The sequence below is a fragment of the Triticum urartu genome, chromosome 2A (genome assembly GCF_056163025.1).
Source record: "Triticum urartu cultivar PI428250 chromosome 2A, HENAU_Tu73, whole genome shotgun sequence".
Taxonomy (NCBI): Eukaryota; Viridiplantae; Streptophyta; class Magnoliopsida; order Poales; family Poaceae; genus Triticum; species Triticum urartu.
The window spans coordinates 669,615,068-669,637,761 of record NC_141874.1 but is presented as its reverse complement, the minus strand read 5'-3'; the positions used below and the strand labels follow the sequence as shown (position 1 = coordinate 669,637,761).

The following is a 22,694-nucleotide window of genomic DNA, read 5'->3' as shown; positions in this document are numbered from 1 at the left end:
TAATGGTGTTGGTGTCATCATCGTCGCATTAGAAATTTGGCCTTGTGGGAACAATGATCTAATGCCCTATATATATGGAAGAAAGAACCCCACTATGAAAACTATATTTTTAGTTCATAATGGTATATTTAGTTTTATTGAAATAATGCAGGTTATTACAATGCCACATTTTCTCTTGTGATAACTGTTGGGTTACTTGTTGGTCCATACCTTTCTTGTCTCAAGAAGGGGATGGTAATATATCAACAAAATATGCGCATGTTTCTTGGTTTACTAAATTTTCATAATGGAATCATCAAATTTGTAAACCTCATCAAGAAAAAATAATATTTGTTTGGCAAATCCTCTAGAAGGATAAACATGGGGAGCACATGAAGGCTTATTAGTGGACAGATCGGATAATGTATCAAAACAAAATTGCTTAGCTAGATGAATAAATACAAATGTGCAAGTGTGCCTCCCCAAAATATTGTGCATGTGGCTACTCTCTCTCTATATATATATTCCTAGCATTGATGTATGATGTGTACTTGTGTGTCAAACATTTGAATATAAATATGGGATAAATAGTGTTCTGCTTTCTTCCCCAAAGAGCTTATATGGAAATTTTATTTATGTTGGTTGTTAGATCTATAACAGAAGGACCTTTGATGGAGTGTTCTTGAAAATAACTAATACACTATGGAATAATCATTGAATAGTCATAGCAAAAATCCAAACTTGGAAAGTGTTTCATACATAGATTCAACTCTCGAGTGAAACTTGAGTGGTCTTATATGCCATTGTTAGCATTGGAAAGTATTATTCTAATGTATCATATATCTTATATGGGATAATTAGATTTATGCCCCTAGTTGTGTCCCACTCGTCTGTTTTACCCCTAATTCCCAAAAGTCACCGGTTCTGTCCAAGTCACTTTGCTCCTCTAATGCTTTTGCCCTTTGACCGTTTGACCATCATTTTTAAAACTTCATAACTAATTCATACTAAATCATAAAAATGCAAATAAGGTACCAAAATGTTCAGAAAAACATCACCTATATGTCAGTGTCATTTGCATCCATGAAAAAAGTGTTGGAAAGTGCCCATCCGAGTTTTAGCTCTTATGCTACCACCATGAATAGTAAAATCTAAAAAAGTTCAAAAAATTCAAAAATAATTTGGTGGCAAAGAATGACAAATGTTTTAAGTGTCTGCCAAGTTTCATCAGGGAATAACATTCGTGGGTGCCGCAGCAAAAAAAACAGTCAGCACTCCAAAATAGATTATTTTTTTGCCACGACTTCCACGAATGTCGTTCCCTAATGAAACTTGGCAAGCACTTAGAAAACTTGTCGTTCTTTTCCACCATATTTTTTTGAATTTTTTTGGAGTTTACTATTCGTGGTGGTATCAAAAGAGCTAAAACTCGGATGTGCACTTTCCAACACTTTTTTCATGAATGCAAATGACACTGACATATAGGTGATGTTTTTCTGAACATTTTGGTATCTTATTTGCATTTTTTTGATTTTGTATGAATTGGTTATGAAGTTTTCAAACTGACGGTCAAATGGTCAAAGGGCGAAAGCATAAGAGGATCAAAGTGACTTGGACAGAACCGGTGACTTTTGGGAATTAGGGATAAAACAGATGAGTGGGACACAACTAGGGGCATAAATCTAATTATCCCATCTTATATTGTATGGAAAAGGGAGGAGTACTTGCCATCAGTAAAGGTCCAATCATGGTACATCATAAGAAACGGTATTGCACTATGGGCTTGGTAGATAATAAGCAAAATGTCAAAGTAAAGGAAGAGGAAGATGAAAATGTGAATACAAAAGAGAAAATGAAGAAAAATGAAGATGAATGTGATAAGAAAACATAGGAGAAGAAAAATTCCTCAAAGAGGAAGATGGATAAATACAAGGAGAGAAATAGAAGAACACGAGAGTTGTCAGGAAGGATGATGAGGAGAAGGAGAGGGGGGATCAGAGGAAAAGAAAAGGAAATGTGAAGTCACATAAGGGAAGATAGGATAATGAGAATGAGAAAGAAGAGCAGGAGCAGCGAGAAATTCAGAAAGAGAAATTGGAGGAGCCAATGGAGATAAATGAGCAGAAGGGAAAGAAGGAGGTTGGTAAAGAGGAAGAGGAGTCAAAGAAAAGGGATGAGAAGGACCAGAAAGATAAAATAATTACCCCCACTTCTTTAGGGCATTTATATCCCATTCATTTATGGAACATGTGGTAGGTTTTCTTCATCATATCGATAAACAAAGAGATTAATTCATTTTAGCTGTTCTATTTTTACCTACTATATTTTGCATGACTCCTGTGACGATTATGTTTTCCATTGTGGTTCACTTTTAGGAATGGTGCTCTCTAATTTGATAGAGTTACATATATAGTATATTTCACCCAATAGATTGTTTGTGAAGTTAGTGATTCATATGTTTCAAACATGGACTATATAATGTTTTCTACCTTTGAGAAGGATAAATGAGGTAGCATATCCAAAATATAAACTACTTCATGAAAGTTGATATCTTTTGTATTTACAAAAACATATAGATTGTAAATAAAAGAGACATATATAACATTTCTGCAAAATATAAGGCCAATTGAGAAATGACTGATAGCTTGGATTGGACTATAGGATGGCAAGGTAAAAAGCCATATATGCATGTTTGGGTTGTGCTCGACATGTTCACCCATTACTAATTAATTTGTATGATGAGTATGTTGCAGAAACTTCCAGTAGGATTCCACAAATACTTGGAAGAGTGTAGATGAAAGGTTTCCCTGAGAGGTCCAAGCAGGAATAAATGGCCCGTAGAGCTGGCTAAAATCTCCGGGGAGATACGCTTTGTGCGTGGATTGAAGGAGTTCCTCTTGGACCATTATGTCGGGTACAGCTGGCTGCTAGTATTCCATTACGACGGGCAATCACAGTTCCCAGTGACGGTTTTCTTGCCATGGTCCTGTGAGGATCCATATGCGTCTCTCGCCTAGCTGCATCGCAAGGACATCGACGTGGACAAAGAGGAAGAGAAAGATCTCACGAGCACTAATGCATATGGTACTGCCCCAGAACAAGAAGACGCTCATACTGACACTAGTGTAGTTGGTACACGGCAAAATGAAGCTTCAGAAGAAGAACAATACGCTTCAAAAGAAGAAGAGGCATAGGAAGAAGAAGATGCATTATCAGAATCTCTGGAGAATGAGGAAGACAGTGAATCTCGCATGTGCAGCGATGGTGCGCTGGATCCAACATAATAACAATAGGAGTATCGACACAAGACCGACGATGGCTTTGTGGTTAGGAAGAGGGCTAGGGTCAGGAAGGTTAATGATATCATGGCAGAAGTGGATCAATCCAGCAAGTCCAAGCTCGCAAAGGGGGAATTTTCTGAAGCTCCAACTGGTGATCCAGCCTCTGAGGGAGCAGCATCAAGCGGCAATTTGGCAGGCAATTAAGAAGAACCCTCCGATCCACTTATTTCAAAATTATTAAGACTTCTAGTACTTTTACGTATATATTGGTATGAGTTGGCTTGATGTTTTAAAATGATTCTCATACTCTTGTTATTGAGCTAACCATTGTCCGTGTGCACATCAAACTGTAAGAAGAATCGGAGCATCGTCCACCCAAGAAGTCCAAGGCTAAGGAGATAAGGTCTCCATTTGGTGATTCAGCTTCTAAGGCAGCATCATCAGGTGACAATTTTGTAGGTAATTAAGAATAACCATCTAATGGATAGAATTCAAATTAACTGCTATGATGGATAAATGTTGTCAAATGATTCATAGGCTCTTGTTATTTACCTAACCTATGTGCACGTCCATTGTAAGAAGAGTCTGCCAATCGACCATCCAAGGAATTCAAGGCCGAGAGTAAAAGCTCTACTGCTCCTTTAACTGTTTATACTAGGTCTGTTGTTTCAGCATCTAAAAGTGCTTCTAAAGGGGCAGCATGAAGTGGAAATTTGGTAGGTAACTAAGAGGAAGCCTCTGATCGAGAATCTATTTCAAAATGAGTAGTACTTGTTTTACATGTACGCACACATACATATTGGTTGAGATGGCTTAGATGGTGTGCCAGTCTTGACTCTGGTAGCTAGATATAGCACTGGTCTTGTACTATAAAATAATTCCTATCTATATGCTCTTGTCATTGAGCTAATGAGCCCGCGTATAGTTCATACATGTGTATTCGTGCCAGAATCCATGTGCAGGCACAAATCTTTTGGTAACAAATATGGTATGGAGGCTTAGTTCACGATGTTCACCAAGAGCAATGCTGAAAACCAACCTGGCAGAGGTAAATCTTGTTTCTTCCTTCCTTCCTGTAAACCAACCTTCTAGTACTAATTAGAACAAACTTGAAGTCAACTATCCTGATATATATAGTCTGCATCTTTTTATACTAGTTGTCATCAAGGTTACGAGAAGGCCAGGATTAACATCGCAGAGGTGTCCAGTAACTCAAAGGGAGAAGGAAGACTCCATGGAGAGGGCGCGACCGTCAAGGCAATAAAGCACAACAATGTCTATGCCTTGTACTTCATGGTAATTGCTCAATTTAGTTTCTTCTCTCAATACTCATATTCTAAAATTACATTGATCTCAGACTGATTGTTATCAACCTACAACTGCAAATCATCTTGGACAAGTTCGTGAAAACATTCCTCCCTAAAGAGAGTAGGACAATGACGCTATGGGACCCACAGGCGAAGCCGTGGAAGGTATGGTACAAGTACACCGGCGGCGAGTGTCCCCACGCGGTGTTCAGCACTGCCCGTGGATCAGGAACCCCGGCATCGCCCGAGGGGTAAATCGAGGTGGAGCACACGAACGATTTACCCAGGTTCGGGCCGCAAGGATGCGTAAAACCCTACTCCTGCTTTGTGGATTGGTATTGATCTCTCGCTCGGGAGCGAGAGCAAGCGTGAGTGTGGAAATGCCAAACCTCGCGAGGGCTCTCGAGGTGGGCGACCCCCTCTACATTGCACACGGGCCTCCTTTTATACTCAAGGGGTTACCGACATAGAGCAACGGGGGCCAAGGGCAAAAGTGGAAAGGGTGCCGTGGGTAGGCACAGCTAGGTGCTGTAGTAGGCACAGCTAGCTGCTACAGTGTTATCATACCTAACCCTGACGGCAGGGGACAAGGGCATTAAATGCCCGTCTGTGTCGCCTAGACAGCACCGAAAGGGACCGCTAGGGACGCCTCCGTCTTGCCACGGTGGTTGTCTTGTCAGCGCCTTCGTGCCACCGCACGCCCCTAGCTGCACAGCCTTCTGCCACGTGCGCTCGGGAGGGGCCCCGGAGCGACACGTGGGTGGATGTGCTGGAGCGCGGGCGTGGAGTGGGGGCTTGCCGCGGCAAGCGCCTTGCCGCGGCTGTCGACTTGTCGCTTCCGGGAGCTTGTCGCTCACCGGGCCTTGTCGGGGCGCGTAGCGCGCCGCGGCAAGTTCCTTGGAATGCCTCGGACGGCCTTCCCGGCAAGCGCCTCTTGCCGGGGTCTTGGCACGCTTCTGATGGCCTTCCCGGCAAGCTCCTCTTGCCGGGGTCTTGCTTTTTTCCCGGCAAGCTCCTCTTGCCGGGGTCTTGTCTTGGGTACTTTGTTCTTGAATGGTCTTCAGAGGGACCACAAGGAATCTTGGCGGTGACCTGGCAGGCCTTGCCGCGGGACGCTGCAACTGCCCGTGCACAAGTTTGGGGTACAAGGGTACCCCTACTCTAGTACACCGACAGGAGCCCCCGGGCCTGGGCCAGACACGGTGCCGAGCGTTGTTGGGCCAGGCCCAAAACAGTGCACGGGCACGCGCGGCCTAGGTCACGCCGCACCTTCCTCCGCTTCCCCCCGCGCCCTCCCCCCGAATGGCACGCGTTGGATGCGGCGTCGTGGGGGAGGTCATGGGGGTTCCTTCTCTCGAAATGTGGAACGTCCGCCCCCTTCCCCCTTTAAGAGCAGGGGAAGCGGGGGCAGTTGGCCCATTCGCCCGTTGCCGTTCCCAATCTCGGAAATCTCTGCCGCCCTCTCGCCTCCCCAAAGCAGAGAGAGAGAGAGCAGCGCTCCGCCCTCCGCCGCTGCCAGCACCACCAACGCCGTTGACCCCCTCCACTGCTTCCGCCATGGCTCCGAAAGCCGACAGGGGGAAGACCGTGAAGACGACCGAGGCGCATCGGCTCGCGGCGCTGCGGAAGACGCGGGCTGTTTTCCCCCCCAGGCTCGGCGCGATGGAGCTGAAGGCGGACTATTCTCTATTCTGGTCGGCGGAGACGCGCGCGCATCCGCGCACAAGAGTTCTCCCCGCCGCCGCCTGTGAGACTATCCCAAATGGGTATGCCTTCTTCGCGTTGTTCTTCTATTGCGGGCTCTGCCCGCCCTTCTCTGATTTCTTCTGCGACGTCATGAACACCTATGGGTTCCACCTCCTCGACTTCACCCCCAACGCCGTTCTGACGATGGAAGTTCTCGCGCATCTCTGCGAAAACTTTGTCGGAGTTCTTCCCAATGTGGCCCTCTTCCGCCATTTCTTCACTCCTCGAGTAGAGAGAGGAGAGCCTCTATCCGGCGGGATCGCCTGGATTTCGAGGCCCGGCAAGAAGGAGACCTATCTGGAGGGAGAGTTCCGCGGCAAGTGGGAGGAGTGGAGGGCTGACTGGTGCTGGATTGTCGAGGAGAGTCCGCAGCCTTTCACCGCCCGACGCCAAACCCCGGTGGCGCGCGGCGATGACTGGAGCGACCTGGCCCCGGAGGACGACAGGCTGGGGATCGCCGTCACCAGGATCCTGCGTCTCCGGAATGCCGGGCTTACTGTCGGCGCGGTTGGCGCAGACTTCCTTCGCCGCCGCATCGCCCCCCTGCAAGAGCGGGGGAGGCCAACTTGGGAGTTCAAGAACGCGGCGGACATTATGAGGCTGCGGCCGGGCCTCAATTACAACTTCACAGTTCTGGAACTCCACGCGATACTGCAGGAGCTGTTCAGGTATGACCCCCAGCATCCCGAGGTGTTCAGGTTGCCGGGGGGCGTCGTGCCCTTGTGCAACAACTCCGCGCTCGATCGCATTCGCGCAATGATGCCGGAATACGACTCGCACGGGATTGTGCCAACTTGGCAGGAGCCTGCCGACGAGGTCGTGCAGCACTTCTTCGACAACTTGGTGGAAGTGGCCGTCCGCCCCGACAAGAAAGACGGCCTCACTCGCGACACCACTGACGTGGAGATGGCGCGTATCGCCACCAGGCTGGAGGAGGCGGTGGTAGCCGCAGCCGCGGGCGAGTTTGGGTTCACCACCGCGGAAGCAGACACGGCAGAAGTGGCGAGCTGCGGCGAGCAAGGGGAGTCTGCCGGCAAGGAGGGGCTTGCCGGGCAGGGTGCTGAGCCGAGCGAGCTTATCAAAGATACGGGCAGCTCGCGGCAAGTCGACTCCTCTTCCTCCTTGCCTCCGGACAGCCCACCAGAAGCGGAGCCCCCAGCACCGCCCAGGAGGCGTCTCCACAAGGTTGGCGACGAGGCGGGGCGGCAAGCGGGTCAACAGTCGCCACGCCACGTGACGCGCTCGACTGCGGCAAACACCGTTGCCGCGGGAGCGCCTCATGCTACGACGGCAACTGGAGCGGGGTCTAGCCGGACCGCCGCTTCGGTTCCTGCTGCTTCCCGTGCCGCGCCGACAGCCGGAGCGGGGTCTTCTCAGACCGCCACCACCGCTCCTGCTAAGCGGCCAAGGGAAGCTTCTCCTCCGCCTCCTCGCTCTGGGAGCGCGCCGGGCTTCGACTTCTCCGCTCTGAGCTCCGACGAGGAGGATGAAGAAGAGTAAGCTTTTCTTGCTGCACTCGCATTTCTTCGGTTTTTGCGGTTGTTCTTGCTTCTCAATTCCTTTTTCCCGAGCCTATTCCTTTTTAGGACTCTGGCCCAGAGAGCGGCAAAGAGAGCTAAGGCTCCGGCGGTCATCATCGAGGACGTGCCCACCAGAACAACAGGTGGTGCGCCCGAGACAACCTTGCCGGACCTGGCGACTTTCCTCCATGGCAGCCCCCAGCGTAAGTGTGTGAACTTTTTGCCGCGGTGAGGCGCGCATGGGTACTTGTCTTTGCTGATATCCGCTTGTTGCCTTGCGTAGGAGCAGAGCAGCCTCACCAGGAGCGTCCGGAGACAGCCCCCAGCATGCCACCTACTTCAACTACGCCGCCTAGGGAAAATTCTCCGGCAAGAGATTCTCCGGCAGGGGGTGGCTCTCCGGCAAGGGGGAGCTCTCCGCCAAGGGACGGCACCAGCATCCCCCCAGCGGCAGAGACCATGGCCACCGAGCCCAGCGCAGGTAATCTTCTTGCTTCAAACCTTCCCTTGGGTTCTTCTTCTTCTGGTCTCTTTGAGTTTTTGCCGGATTTTGCTTGACTCTTCTCCCCTTGGCCGGCCGTCAGATCCATCTGCTGGGGAGCAGATGGAGAGAGAGGCCGCCGCCGGCGAAGCTGCCGGTGCTGGAGACGCCGCCGGCACCGAGGCCGCGGCGGCTGGCGCCGCGGCGGCTGGCGAGGGGTCTGGCGATCGTACTGACGGCCCAGAGTCCGCAGGAGCGCCAGGCGCTGCACCGACCGCCGTCCCGTCCGCCGAAGCCGCAGCGCCAAGCATCGAGGAGCCCCAGCCGGGTGTTTACTTGAAAGCCGGCGAAGGCGTCTTCATCAACCTCCCCTGGGCATCAAGCTCCAGAGCGTCGGTCGAGGGGGAGGTCTTCGACGGGGAAGTGCTTGCCTCTGCGGGTCTGAAGCTGGTCGATGCGCCAAGCAGCAGTAGCAACGAGCCCGAAGAGGAGCGGTTGCTGCGCAGGTTGATGTCGCTCTACCGCGCGCGACAAGCCAAGCTGGAGTCCCGCGAGGCGCTTGTCGCGAAGGCGGTAGCAGACATTAAGAGGCGCGCAGACGAGCTCGTGGGTTTCCACCGGGAAGCCGTCCGATCCTTGGCAGAGGAGCGGGAGTAGCTCGCCGAGGCGAAGAAGGCCTTTCTCCTCGAGAAGGCCGAAGCCGAAGAGCTGCAGCGACTTGCCGCCATGAAGCTAGCCGCGGAAGTGGGCGAGCAGGCGCAGCGGAAGGTCAACCTCGACACTCACGAGGAGGAGCTCGCCGCGCACGAGGAGAAGCTGGGCGGAGCCCTCAAGTAGGCGGAGGACGCTGCCGCCGCTGCCGAGGCCGCCAAAAAGGTGTTGGAGATGAAGGTGGTGCAGCTGGAGGCTGACCGCAAGGCATATGGCGAAGAGCACAGCGCCGCCAAGGACTCCAACACCGCCCTCGAGTCGAGGCTAGTCGCTTTGACCAAGGAGCTGGACGGCGCCAAGGAGCGGGAGGCGGCCTTGAAGAAGGAGATCGACGCCGACAAGGCGTTGCTGGAGAGTGCTGCCACCACCCAAAACGCCTTTAGGGATACGGTGGAGCACTGGACAGAGAGCCTCGTGAACGCCGCTGGGGACATCGACAAGGAGCTGGCGCAGCTGGGGGTGGAGGACTTCGGGTACTCCTCCGACGAAAACCTCCAACCTAGCGCCAAGCTCACTATGTTCCTCCAAGGCGTGGCGGCGGCGCTCCAGCGGCTCCGGGATGAGATCCCGAAGCGGCTGGCCGACGAGTCGCGCGAGATCTGTGCGGGAACCCTTCAGAAGGTGTTGATGAAGGTGGCCTTCCGCAATCCAGGCCTCCGCCTCCACAACGTCCTCAGATCCTTGCCGCCTGATATCGATCAGGAAGAGCTCAAGGCCCTTGTCGCACCCATTGTGGACAAGGTGAGCGGGATCAAGAGGGTCGAGGGCGACCACGTCGACTAGGCCGCCGGCTTCCTTCTTTCCTTGTTGCTGCTAGCGATGTTATAGAAAACATTTATCAGAGCTGCGACAAGCTACTTTGTAATATAATTTTCTTCTGGATAGCCATTGCAACGTTATTCCCTTTACTTGACTCCTCCCTTTGTATGTTTTTGCCCTACACTTTTAGGGAACTTGCCGGTGCAGGCATCCGGTCCGCGAGCGCTGAGCGCGGAAGCCAGCTGCAGCTCACTTAAGTTGCTGAGCGGGGCTCGAAGCAAAGTAAGGGCGCGGCTAGTGTAGCAACTAGCCGTAGCTAACTTACGTTGTTGAGCAGGCTCAAAACGATGCAAGGGCGCGGCTAGTGTAGCAACTAACCGCGGCTCACTTAATGTTGTTGAGCGAGCTCGAAACAACGCAAGGGCGCAGCCAGCTACGAGTTGGCTCCTCCGCGCACAGGTTTCCCATACAAAGTGCAGTCGTTCAAGGGAGATAACTCGAAATTTTAAAAAATTTGGCTGCTCAAACTTTGGCAACTTAGCTTTTCTGTCGTTTGCTTCCCGGCAAGACGAATTTCTTGAACGACGCATGGTCCATATCCTTCTCTTCTCCCCTTTCCCCCCGGCAAACTTGTGGGCGGGGGATCCTTTCTTTCCTTGGAAGAAGGAAGAAAAGAAAGAAGAGAAAATAAAGATAGAGAGCCTAGCAGCCCGTCAACGCTTGCCGTGGTGTTGGTGCTGCACAAATGCCAGATCATATATGCCAGAAATTAGAAAGCATAAAATTGACAAAATGTGCGGAGCACGCGGGCTCTGCTGCGCACGGGATCTGCGCCCGGCCTCGTACAAAGGATTACATGCAACAGCGGCAAGACTTTGTACAAGAGGTGGTTGCCGGAACGGGTTCCGGCAACCGCGCCTTACGGGTAAAACTCACGAAGATGCTCGATGCTCCAGGAGTTGCTCACTGGGATGCCATCTTCGGTCTCAGGGCGGCCGGCGCCGGGCCCAGTGACTCGTTTCACCCGGTAAGGGCCTTCCCATTCCGGCGTCAACTTTGTATGTTTTTACCCCACGCTTTTAGGGAACTTGCCGGCGCAGGCATCCAGACCGCGAGCGCTGAGCGCGGAACTGGCAGTGCCGCTACCGGCAAGAAACCTTGTCGCAGCCAGCTGCAGCTCGCTTAAGTTGCTGAGCGGGGCTCGAAGCAAAGTAAGGCCGCGACTAGTGTAGCAACTAGCCGCAGCTAACTTACCTTGTTGAGCAGGCTCGAAACAATGCAAGGGCGCGGCTAGTGTAGCAACTAGCCGCAGCTCACCTAATGTTGTTGAGCGAGCTCGAAACAACGCAAGTGCGCAGCCAGCTACGAGTCGGCTCCTCCGCGCACAGGATTTTCATACAAGGTGAGCCGATCCAGGGGGGTAACTCAAAAATTAGAGATCTGGTTGCTCAGGCTTTGGCAACTTATCTGTTCTGGGCGTGTTGACGTGCATGGTGACCTTGGGCGCTCTGGGATCCACCAGCTCGATCTTGATCCAGCGAGCGCATGGTACTGTGAGTACCATGACGCTGCCGGTCCCGCACCTCCTGAGATGAGCGCGGTGCATGCACGGACGCCGAGGTCTTGGAGTGCGCCCAGTCGTTGTGGGAGCCGGCCACACCGCCGATGGGCGGCGCAGCCTTGCCCTGGGACCTGGCAGCACCAAGAGTTCCCTCGTCGATGCGTGCCCTTCCGCCGGCGCCTGCCCCACCGTCCGTTTGCTCCAGCGGTGGGTGGCTCGGCGTGGACGGAGCAGCTGCCTCCGAGACTTTCTTCTTCGGCGGCATGTTGGTGAAGATGGTGAAGATCGATGAAGAAGATGAAGATCTAGCCCGCAAGAATGCCGGATTTGATTCACACCACTTCGACGCCCCCTACCTGGCGCGCCAGAGATGCCGGGGTTCCTGATCCACGGGCACCTATGGGACCGGCGAACCGGGTCCCTTTTGGTTCGGCGGGGGGCGGAGGTGGCGCAAAGAGCAGATCGAGGCGGAGCAAGCGGGCGGTTGGTCGCGCGAGGGGTAAATCGAGGTGGAGCACACGAACGATTTACCTAGGTTCGGGCCGCAAGGATGCGTAAAACCCTACTCCTGCTTTGTGGATTGGTATTGATCTCTCGCCCGGGAGCGAGGGCGAGCGTGAGTGTGGAAATGCCAAACCTCGCGAGGGCTCTCAAGGTGGCCGACCCCCTCTACGTTGCACACGGGCCTCCTTTTATACTCAAGGGGTTACCGACATAGAGCAACGGGGGCCAAGGGCAAAAGTGGAAAGGGTGCCGTGGGTAGGCACAGCTAGGTGCTGTAGTAGGCACAGCTAGCTGCTACAGTGTTATCATACCTAACCCTGACGGCAGGGGACAAGGGCATTAAATGCCCGTCTGTGTCGCCTAGACAGCACCGAAAGGGACCGCTAGGGACGCCTCCGTCTTGCCACGGTGGTTGTCTTGTCAGCGCCTTCGTGCCACCGCACGCCCCTAGCTGCACAGCCTCCTGCCACGTGCGCTCGGGAGGGGCCCCGGAGCGACACGTGGGTGGATGTGCTGGAGCGCGGGCGTGGAGTGGGGGCTTGCCGCGGGAAGCGCCTTGCCGCGGCTGTCGACTTGTCGCTTTCGGGAGCTTGTCGCTCACCGGGCCTTGTCGGGGCGCGTAGCACGCCGCGGCAAGTTCCTTGGAATGCCTCAGACGGCCTTCCCGTTAAGCGCCTCTTGCCGGGGTCTTGGGACGCTTCTGATGGCCTTCCCGGCAAGCTCCTCTTGTCGGGGTCTTGCTTTTTTCCCGGCAAGCTCCTCTTGCCGGGGTCTTGTCTTGGGTACTTTGTTCTTGAATGGTCTTCAGAGGGACCACAAGGAATCTTGGCGGTGACCAGGCAGGCCTTGCCGCGGGACGCTGCAACTGCCCGTGCACAAGCTCGGGGTACAAGGGTACCCCTACTCTAGTACACTGACAAGCACTGGGTGGGGCGCACTTGCCATGGAGAACAACCTGGAGAACTAGGGCATGTGCATATTTGAGTTCTTGGACCAGGAATACAATATCAAGTTGCACATTCACAAGGTTGTCTTGATGATCACCGCATGTGTCCTCACCCCAAAACCTCGCACAGACAAATGATAATTCATGCATAGACGTTTTGATCTTGTGTTGTTGACAAGGGAGGCAGACTGTTCCATCTTGTCATTGTTAAAACATAACATCAAGAATTATACTGTTTGTTGCTACAACTAATTACCGGATTCTTGTTTCCCAATCCCCTTCATAAGATAAGCATTTAGTCTCTAATTTCCTTTCTTCTCCAGATCCCAATCCCTTCCATAACCTATGGTTTCCCGTTGACCAATTCCCTTTATATATAACCCTGAAATCTTGCAAAAATCCGTCGAGCCGCCACCACCAACAACCAACCATCCTAGGCTTTCTCGTCCCACTACTGCAGGATGCTGCTAATGTGAAACTACGATCAGAGACCGTTCGAGAAACTGTGTGCGATTCCATAATCGCAAATGGTGTTGTATGAAAACCATCAGAAATGTGTAAAAGGTTTACGATGTTGGATGCATCAAACACGGTTCAGGATTTAGTTGCGTGTGTGATGAAGGGCGTACGGTTCAGTTCAGTGAACTGTTTGCGATGAGGAGGAACAAAAGAAATGGGCAGCCAGATGGAGGCGTGTGCGATACATAGCATATGGTTCACTCGGATGAACTGTTTGTGATTAGGCAACACAAAAGAAATGGTCAGCCAGATCAATGGTGTGTGTGATATACGGCATGCGGTTCACTTGGATGAACTGTTTGCGTTGAGACATGAGAACAAAAATGGTCCATCTTAACAAGATGTGTGTGATACGCGGCAAACAGGTCTGTAATAAGAAATGTGTCTGAAGACCGATAAGAACACATACGGTTGCTGCTAATAACACGTGTGTGTTGTGCGATGGGATTGCATACAGAACAACATATATATATATATAGACACACACACACACACACTTATAAGGACATTGTCAGTGTCAAAACCGGCGGATCTCGGGTAGGGGGTCCCAAACTGTGCGTCTAAGGCGGATGGTAACAGGAGGCAGGGGACACGATGTTTTACCCAGGGTTGGGCCCTCTCGATGGAGGTAATACCATACGTCTTGCTTGATTGTTCTTGATGATATGAGTATTACAAGAGTTGATTTACCACGAGATCAGAGAGGCTAAACCCTGGAAGCTAGCCTATGGTATGATTGTATGTTGTCCTATGGACTAAAACCTTCCGGTTTATATAGACACCGGAGGGGGCTAGGGTTACACAAGGTCGGTTACAAAGGAGGAGATATACATATCCGTATTGCCTAGCTTGCCTTCCACGCCAAGTAGAGTCCCATCCGGACACGGGACGAAGTCTTCAATCTTGTATCTTCATAGTCCAACAGTCCGGCTGTCTGGAGACCCCCTAATCCAGGACTCCCTCAGTAGCCCCCGAACCAGGCTTCAATGACGTCAAGTCCGACATGCAGTATTGTCTTCGGCATTGCAAGGAGGGTTCTTCTCAAATTTTGAATGTTTGTCAAGCAGTGTCCGGACCCATAAATGTTGGACTTCTTGGCTTCTGCACCCAATAAGGGCTATCCTCCTCGCGTCGAATGAATACGAGGAGCCAGGGCAATTTTACATTCACCCCCCTAGCCAGATAAATAAATCATCTATTAAAGGGATGGGGATTCTTAGATCGAATCCATACCATCCTCCCACAGCGAATCCATCGGAGCGCGCTTCGGAAAAATCCATTCCAACATGGCCGACCACCGCAACTCCTCCTCCCGCCCCCGTAGCCCTAAGCCCGGTGATTGGGAGAGATGTTCTGTCCCACACAGTCGATTAGTCGAACTGCAGACTCAGGGATTCCTCCCTCCAGCGTATATGGTTCCCGTCCGAGCCGGGCTCGCCACCTACAATGGCGGGGAGCAAGCGGAGAGCTTCTCCAGCCCCTCTACGGGGGAGCAGGTGTGCCTTGTTCCCTACTTATTAAGGGGACTCGGATTTCCAATTCATCCATTCCTCCGCGGGCTCCTAGAGTTTTACGGCCTCCAAATACATAATTTCACCCCTGCTTCAATATTACACGTCGCAGGCTACGTTGCCCTTTGCGATTTATTCCTGGGCTGTGAGGCTCATTTCGAGCTGTGGAAGAGGTTATTTTGCCTCGTCCCTCGCACGCAGAAGGGGTCACTTTATCAAGTGGGCGGAGCCGAAATATGGCGCATCGCCAAAACTGGATACCTGTCCGGTACTCCGAAGAAGACGTCCGAAGACTGGCCTTCGGAATGGTTATATATTGAGGACGTCATTCTTCCGGACCCTGTTCGGCGGAGTCTTCCAGAGTTCAACAATGATCCTCTGAAGAAAAGCCAAAGCTGGCGCCCATGGAGCCCCCAGGAGGAAGACAACGGAGAAGTCCTTTACCTGATGAACCGGATTACAGGGTTGGCTCAATCAGGATTGACAGTAATCGAAGTTATGTCAATATGCATAGTGCGGGGAGTGCAGCTGCTTCAATATCGAGGGCACCTCCTGTGGTGTTTTAACGGGGAAGATGATGCCACCCGTTGCAGGCGTAAGGGACTGGACTCCGCTGTTGCTTTAGCAAAAATTCTGTCCGAGTTGTTTAAGGGAGAGGAAGAGGAGTTCATCCGCATCAAGCCACGGGATGGATTCTCCATGTACAACCCTCCAAACTGGGTGATTTATATCTCCTTACTCCCATTTTCCCGCATTTTTTGTCGTAGGTACTTACCTTGCCATTTTACGGCAGGAACTGCGAAAAGTTGTAAGGGAGGTCAAGAGCCCATCTCCACAACCAGAGGACCCTGACCGGGCCCTCAGTCCCGGACTCGAAGAAGATCCAAACATATTCCCGGAGCTGATCGACAGGCAGTTCTATCAATTGAGCTGTGATGACGCCATGGTAGCCATTACGGCTGACTATCCCGGACTGCTCCCTGCATCGCATGTGAGAAAAACCAAAATCCCAACTCCAAAAACTAGGATCCCCTTTTAGACACTTCACCTACCATATACATATGGTGTTTTACAGGGAAGGCATTCGGGACGCCGTGCCGAACCTGCAGCAACTCGCCAACAAGGGGCACCGAGGCCGGGTAGGCCAAAGAGGAAGCCGGTCAGGACAGAGACGCCGGCGCAGAGGTATGACAAGAAAACCCGCTCCATGGTTGTCGTCTTTCTCAAAATGTAATGACGTCCGTGTTTCTTTAATAGAAAAAACGCTCGCCGGAATATGTCCGGAGAGGCTGGCGATCATGCTTCCACCAGTCGGGCTCCAGGGCCGGACATAGAGGCGGAAGCCGACATGGGGCGAACGCGGGATACTCCTCCTACAGAGGATGCGGATAGACTGTCCGCTACAAATTCAGAAGTGGAGAGCGCCATGAATCATAGGCGTCGCCGGGCCATACTCCGTGACGCTTGCTTCTCACCAGAGGCCTTTGATGCCTTCAATTCCGGAGATGCGTACCTCCGTGCTGCTCAAAATGGTCTAGCCAGAGCCACGGACCAGTATGTAAGGGATGTACAGGTAAGTAAATCTGACGATTATATGTATCAGTAGCCCCTGAGACTTGAAACAGTTGATGCAACTGATTTAAGGATCAATATTTGTGCAGGTTCTTACTGAGAAGAATACCCAACTGTCTCAAGAGTTGGACGAGTGCAAGGCCCAGCTGGAAGCCGCTGTTGCCGCATTGAAGGACTCCACAGAGGGTCCCCCTAGTAACTCTTTTGTCTATTGCAAAGAATATCAGTACCAGGTAGTATGCGGCGTACATGCACACCTAACAATAGATGTTGCAGGTGGCCCCAGAGTGAACCCGGAGGCCGTGGAGGCGGATGCGGCACGTGATGATCGATAGCGAAACGCTAGCGAGCGCGTGCTGACGCGAGTCAGGCAGGAGAAAAACGATCTCCAAGATGCCAATATCCGGCTGGGCGTGGAACTGAAGGATGTCCGAGCCCAGCTTGCGGACTCCGTGAAGGAGAATAAACGGCTTCAGCATGGCATTTTTAGTAAGTGCTTGAACGAACTTTTTTATAGGAGTTCGGCGAAGAAGCCTGCTAACAGCGTTATATCTGCAGGTATGCTGACGGGTTGTCCCGCGGAAGAGATGCCTGGGTCCTCAGGTGATCTTCTACCGAAGCTCTGACAACTGCATGAACAAGTTCGGCAGGTGATGTAGAGTATTGCCCAAGCCTTATGGCCATCTGCGTCCCCGCCAGGAGGCATGGGGGAGCTTATAGAGAAGTTGAAGGGAGCACGGCGGCGCTTCCGGTTATGGAAGATATCGGCCTGTCGACAGGGTGCACGGGAAGCCTGGGCTATGGTGAAGACACGATACACCAAGGCTGACCCCAACCACATATGGCCGAGGTCGGACCTGTGGGGCCCGATGGGAAAGAAATCCCTGTCAGTTTAGTGTATGATCAAGTAGAGTTAGCCGCAAAGTATTCCCAACAGGATTGTAGGCTAGACAGCATGTTGGATGGTATAGAAGAAGAATTCAATTAGTCTTAGTGACTGTGCACTTCAAGTGACATATGTAATGTCCCTAGCCGGATTGTAAATCATTTGTCATGGCGGCCCTTTTCGCTTCGACCTCTGGACCCGATAGTCCGGAGTGAATCTGAATACCCACTCGGTTATATAAAAACCGGGGTATGCATGGAAACCAGGCGTAGGGGTCATAAGTGCTTGAACAGACAAGTACCCAACTAGCTATGTTATATTACATGGGTAGTAAGAAACATCTTCCAGGGATAATAGTTCCGTTAAGGGTTCCTTTCCCTAGGTACGCATGGCCTAATGTGCATGTCAGGGCTGCGAGTCGCAGGTTAAAAACATCTAGGGGCGTGTAGTAATTTAAATGAAAGTCATCTTTTATTCACCGACCGAATATTCCCTTAAGAATGCTAGCTTTCGGCTTCATCCAGTCTGAGGTACACATCCGGCTGACCCTGTAGTAACAATCCCAGAGGTGCTCCCCTTATGCCCTAGTCGAATTAACGGGAACGTATGGCATAAACACAAGAGCCAGGCAACCCAGCTTGGCCAAAACTTAAGTCATATCGATGCATATAATGGCGAAAAAAGGTACATGCGGAAGGATGACAAATGTGCGGGGCATGAAGCCCGGAAAAATAATTAGCTTAAGCTTCTGTATAGGAAGCCCCCAGGTATATTGAGTGCTGTTAGCGCATCAAGATTGTGTAACCAAGACACAGGTTTAGCCCTTTAGGGCTTTGAAGATAAAAGAGAGAAAGAAAGAGGAAAAAACAGATGTGCAAAAAATTCATGGAGGTAAGGAGACGAACATAGAGTCCGGCTCTAGGCGTAGAATCTTCGTAGTCTGGCTGCGTTCCATGGGTTTGGCTCGAGTCGATTATTCGATGCATCCCGCAGACGGTACGCTCCGCCGGTCAGAACCTGGTCGATAATGAAGGGACCTTCCCATTTGGGCTTGAGCTTGTTCTTTTTCTTCTCCGGCAGGCGTAGAACTAGTTCACCAACGTTATAGGTTTTGGCCCGCACTTCTCTGCTTTGATACCTTCGAGCATGTTGTTGATAAAATGCGGAACGGGCTTTTAGCACGTCGCGCTCCTCCTCCAGGGCATCCAAACTGTCCTGCCGATCGAGCTTGGCCTCACTTTCTTTGTACATGTGCACTCGAGGTGAGTCATGGATTATGTCGCAAGGAAGTACCGCCTCAGCGCCGTACACCATAAAGAACGGAGTTTATCCGGTAGTGCGATTCGGCGTGGTCCACAGCCCCCATAGTACGGAGTCGAGCTCCTCTACCCAATGGGTGTCTGATTCCTTGAAGGACCGGACTAATTTGGGTTTAATACCACTCATGATAAGACCATTCGCGCGTTCGACTTGACCATTAGTTTGGGGATGATAGACAGAAGCATAATCGAGCTTGATGCCCATGTTGCTGCACAAAAGTTTCACCTCGTCGGCTATAAAGTTTGTGCCATTCTCAGTGATGATGCTGTGGAGAACGCCATAATGGTGTACAAACCCGGATATGAAGTCTATCACCGTTCCGGATTCAGCCGTTTTGACAGGTTTGGCCTCTATCCATTTGGTGAATTTGTCCACCATGACCAGTAAGTATTTTCTCTTATGGGTTCCCCCTTTGAGGGGTCCGACCATATCGAGCCCCCAGACCGCGAAGGGCCAAGTAATGGGGATGGTTTGGAGGGCGGTAGGTGGCATGTGGCTTTGGTTTGCAAAAAGCTGGCAACCAACACAATGTTGAACCAGATGTTGTGCATCTGCTCGGGCCATCGGCCAATAAAAACTTGTACGGAAGGCCTTACTTACAAGGGCCCGGGCTGCTGCGTGGTGGCCGCCGAGTCCGGCATGGATTTCTACCAACAGCTTCTGCCCTTCCTCTTCGGAGATGCACCTTTGAAGGACTCCGGTTGTGCTTTTCTTATAAAGCTCTCCCTCATGGACGTTGTAGGCTTTAGATCGCCGCACTATGCAGCGAGCCTCATTTTGGTCCTCGGGTAGTTCCTGTCTAGTTAGGTAGGCCAGGAATGGTTCTGTCCACGGGGCGATGGCGGCCATTATCACGTGGGATGAAGGTGTTATTTCGGTGGCAGAGCCTCCAATTACATCAGAGTATTCGGTATCTGGAGTTGTGGCCGGGTCCGGACTAATTTTGCCGGTGTCCCCTTCCCATACCACGGATGGTTTAAATAGTCTTTCCAGGAAGATGTTTGGTGGGACAGGGTCGCGTTTAGCGCCAATACGAGCTAGGATGTCCGCTGCCTGGTTGTTTTCCTGAGCCATGTGGTGGAATTCCAGCCTCTCAAACCGAGCTGACATTTTGAGAACAACGTTGCGATATGCTGCCATTTTCGGATCCTTGGCATCGAAGTCTCCATTTATTTGGGATATTGCGAGGTTCGAGTCCCCACGCACCTCTAGGCATTGGATGCCCATGGAGACCGCCATCCGGAGGCCGTGTAGAAGGGCCTCGTATTCGGCCGCGTTATTGGAGTCCATATATAGTATTTGGAGCACGTATTGCACCGTGTCTCCGGTGGGGGACGTCAGGACGACGCCGGCCCCTAGACCAACCAGCATTTTAGAGCCGTCGAAGTGCATGATCCAATTGGAGTATTCGCCGTACTCTTCAGGGAGTTCGGCTTCTGTCCATTCGGCTACGAAGTCGGCCAGTACTTGCGACTTAATGGCTCGTCGTGGCTTATATGTTATGTTGAATGGGAGGAGCTCAATAGCCCATTTGGCAATCCGCCCCATGGCATCACGGTTGTTTATTATGTCATTGAGTGGTACTTCAGATGCCACCGTGATCGAACACTCTTGAAAGTAGTGTCGTAATTTCCGGGATGCTATAAACACCGCATATGCTATCTTTTGGTAATGTGGGTACCGTGATTTGCATGGAGTGAGGACGGTGGATACATAATATATCGGCTTTTGAAGCGGGAATTTATGTCTGTCCGTCTCTCGTTCGATGACGAGCACTACTCTTACAACTTGGTGAGTTGCCGCTATATATAATAGCATTGGTTCGCCAACAGTTGGCACGGCGAGGATTGGGTTGGCGGCCAGGATGGCTTTGATTTCTTCCAGTCTGGCCGTGACTGCGTCCGTCCACTCGAAGTGTTCGGTGCGCCTAAGAAGGCGATAAAGGGGAAGTGCCTTTTCTTCTAATCGGGAGATAAAGCAGCTTAAAGCCGCCACGCATCCAGTCAATTTCTGGATTTGCTTGAGGTCAGTTGGGGTAGCCAACTGTGATAGAGCTCGGATTTTAGCCGGATTTGCTTCAATTCCTCTACTGGAGACGATGCAGCCCAGGAGCTTTCCGGCGGGAACGCCGAAGATGCATTTTTCAGGATAGAGCTTAATGTCGTATGTTCGGAGATTGGTGAACGTGATCCTCAAGTCGTCTATTAAAGAGTCGACGTGTCTGGTTTTAACGACCACATCGTCTACGTATGCCTCCACAGTCTTGCCGATCTGCTTTTCCAGACATGTCTGGATCATGCGCTGATATGTTGTGTCGGCGTTTTTGAGCCCAAAGGCCATTGTGTTAAAGCAGAAGGGGCCCTATGGTGTTATAAATGATGTTGCGGCTTGATCAGACTCCGCCATCTTAATCTGGTGGTAACCGGAGTATGCGTCGAGGAAGCACAGTGATTCGTGTCTTGCGGTAGCGTCGATGATTTGATCGATGCGAGGGAGTGGGAACGGATCCTTTGGGCAAGCCTTGTTAAGGTCTTTGAACTCGACACATAGGCACCAGGATTTGTCCTTTTTTGGTACCATCACCAGGTTTGCTAGCCAATCCGGATGTTTTATTTCTTTAATGAATCCGGCTTGCAGTGGCCAGCTCCTCTCCCATGGCTTGTCGCTTAGGTTCAGAGAAACGCCGATGAGTCTGCTTGACCGGCTTGAATCCTTGTAGAATATTAAGGCTATGCTCGGCCAACCTGCGTGGGATTCCTGGCATGTCTAGAGGATGCCAGGCGAATATGTCCCAATTCTCGTGCACAAACTCCCGTAGTGCGGCGTCTACATCAGGGTCTAACTGTGCCCCAATGGATGTTGTTTTTGTAGGGTCCGTTCGATGGACTTGGAATTTAACTATTTCGTCCGCTGGTTTGAAGGAGGTGGACTTGGATCTTTTGTCTAGTATCATGTCGTCCCTGTCCACCGTGGAGCGCAGCGCGGTTAACTCCTCCGCCACAAGGGCTTCGGATAATGCCTCGAGGGCTAGTGCGGCTGTTTTGTCCTCGGCGCGGAGTGCTATGTCCGGATCACTAGCTAGAGCGATAATTCCTTTGGGTCCGAGCATTTTGAGCTTCATGTACCCGTAAGGGGGTATGGCTCGAAAAATCGTGAATGCCTCCCGCCCTAGAAGGGCGTGGTATCCGCTACTGAACGGGGCCACTTGGAATGTAATTTCTTCGGACCTGTAATTCTTCGGAGTGCCGAATACCACATCAAGTGTGATTTTCCTAGTGCAACGTGCCTCCCGACTAGGGATGATTCCTCGGAAGGTCGTACTGCTTTGCTCAATACGGTTTTTGTCTATGTCCATCTTTTGCAGAGTTTCCTCATAGATGAGGTTTAATCCGCTGCCGCCATCCATGAGAAACTTAGTGAGCCGAAGGCCGTCCACAATTGGACTGAGGACCAAAGTAGCTGGTGCTCGGGCTGTTCGGAATTTAGGTTCATCACTGGCGTTGAAGGTGATAGCCGTGTCGCTCCATGGATTTATTGCTGCCACGTGACAGACTTCGGCAAGGCCGCGGAGTGCTCTCTTACGCCTATTATTTGAGCGAAGGTCTCGAAGACTGTTAGTACTGTGTTGTTATCCGTGGGGAGGTGCTCTGGGGTATTTTGGGTGAGGAGATCCTCACCGCTTTTGGCAACCTGCCGGAGTACCCAACATGCTCTCAGGCTGTGTGTTGATATGGTATCCGCTATACTATGAATTTTGCAGGGCCCGTTGAGCCATCCCTCCAATACAGTTCCACGCCCTGTAGTGGGCTTTTGCTTCTTTGAAATTGGGTCGGGCGACTTGTAAGAGTGCGCCCTTTTAGTTCGGACTGGGGGTTTTGTCAGAGCCGGATTATCCCAAAATTGTGTTTGGGTTTTTCAGGCACTCTCCATCACACAGTATTTCCGTACAATGTCCGCCAAGTCAGCGAAGTGTGCTACGTCACAGCGACTTATGGCGTTGAGGACTCCCATGTCCGTGCAATTGTTGCAAAAGAATGAAATTGCATCTTCCTTGCGACAGTCCTTAACCTTGTTCATTACAAGGAGGAATC

At 51.5% G+C, this 22,694-nt stretch overlaps 1 pseudogene; it reads left to right on the top strand.

Annotated features, from left to right (window-relative positions):
• The first annotated feature begins 1,756 nt into the window (after positions 1–1,756).
• LOC125533992 (uncharacterized) lies at positions 1,757–12,933 on the top strand (annotated as a pseudogene).
• Positions 12,934–22,694: the final 9,761 nt, after the last annotated feature.